The sequence below is a fragment of the Puntigrus tetrazona genome, chromosome 15 (genome assembly GCF_018831695.1).
Source record: "Puntigrus tetrazona isolate hp1 chromosome 15, ASM1883169v1, whole genome shotgun sequence".
NCBI classification, from domain to species: domain Eukaryota; kingdom Metazoa; phylum Chordata; class Actinopteri; order Cypriniformes; family Cyprinidae; genus Puntigrus; species Puntigrus tetrazona.
In genome coordinates, this window is record NC_056713.1 from 6,640,754 (window position 1) to 6,642,647 (window position 1,894).

Sequence of the window (1,894 nt, forward strand, 5' to 3'; positions counted from 1 at the left end):
CTGTCAGTCGTTCCTCCAAGCGGTTAGGGAGTCTCTATCAGCGCCCCAGCTCATCTAGTTCCATTGCGCTACCCACCACTTTCAGCGGAGACGCAACTTCCTGTGTGGGCTTCTTCCTTCAGTGCTCCTGTATTTGGAGATGCAACCGCATCGTTTTCCGACGAACGGGGAAAGATTGCATTTGTCATCTCTCACCTATCCGGGAAGAGCACTGCAATGGGCGGAAGCACTGTGGACGACCGACAGTCGGCGGCTCACTGGATAGTTTCATCGAAACCCAAACCCATGCTCACCGACCATTATCGCCTCCAACCAGGAGGCAGGCCCGACGCATCAGAGAAGGATTATGCCTTTACTGCGGTTCCTCGACTCACATCATCCGCTACTGTCCTACCCGACCACCACAACTAACGGTGAGTGTCACTACACTAATTCCCTAGTCTCACACATTCCCCATATAGAGCGCTAACCTCTTTTTCCATCAACAACTTTTCCCAGTTAAGGTCCTGGTAGACTCCGGAGCTTCCGGAATTTCATCTCATCCCATACATTGGCTAACTTCCACATTCCCGTCACGAAATTTCACAACACCGTATTTCCACTATTCAGGGCAGACCCCTCTCTAATGGTGTGGTGCGACATAACACAACGCCACTCACCCTCCAGATTGGCACTCTTCACATGGAGACAATCTCCTTGTTAGTACTGGAGGAGGCTACAGTGAATGTGGTTCTGGGTCGACCCTGGCTCGATCTAAATCAACCCATCATCAAGTGGAAGACAGGAGAGATTCTGGAGTGGAGCCGACGCTGTAAGGAGAGATGTTTGGTTCCCCTGGCAAGGAGGTCCTTCAATCACATAGCCTGTCACTCCACGACCGTAGAAAGCCCGGAGAATCATGCCAGGTCTACATTCCCACCGGAATACCACCATTACTCAGACGTCTTCAGTAAAACTACTGCCACTCACCTACTTCCTCATCGTTCCTGCACTGTAAAAAATGTCCGTTAAAATAACAGTGAAATGCTGTAAAATCACAACATTAAAATACTGTAAATTGAATTACAGTGAAACATTGTATACTTTACAGTGTAATTTAGTGACATGTTAAACTAAATGTAACTGTAAATTCAACATCAAAATGATGTTTTTTAAACATACTTTCTCTGTGTAAAAGACATATTGATGTTATTTTGACAAACAAACACTGTTTTTGCAATACAATGCAATACAGTATAAATGGCAATGAAATTGTGTTAAAATTACAATTAAATTCTGTAGACTTAAATAAAAACATGCATGCTTTCCAAAATGCTGTAAGAAAGACTGTCATTTCAAAGTTGCCTATTTATTTAGCCTGTTATTATTTTATGAAAGGTGAGCAGTATTTGGATTGTTTTAGCAATGATTTTAGGGGGAATTTTCAAACAAAGCACCCTGGGTAAATGAACACTGAAGAACGTTGGAGGACCAGTGCAAAGTGTCTCTGGTAAGTAGCCTAAAATCGTTGAAAATCTCTATTTTTTTATGCTTCTGCTTCAGTTCAGACATCTTCATTGTATTCTTTGGTTAGACTGCGTTGCCAATGTGAGATAACACGTTCTAGTCCGCGGAGAAGCCTATCGCTGCAGCCTGTAGGATTTGGATATCCATATCCAAGTCGGCCATATTCATTACGTCACGTTCGATGAGATATCTAAGTAAAACAAACTGCAAAACGACAGAAGACAACTACAAAAAGACGAACTTTATGCTGGTAAGTGATCACACATAGTGTCTTATGTTCATAACGACTTTGCTTTGTTGACATTGGGGAACAATAATGCACGAATACGGTGATATTTGCCTCTTGGATAATGTATCGTTTATGTCGTGTCAATTTAACGTTAACGTT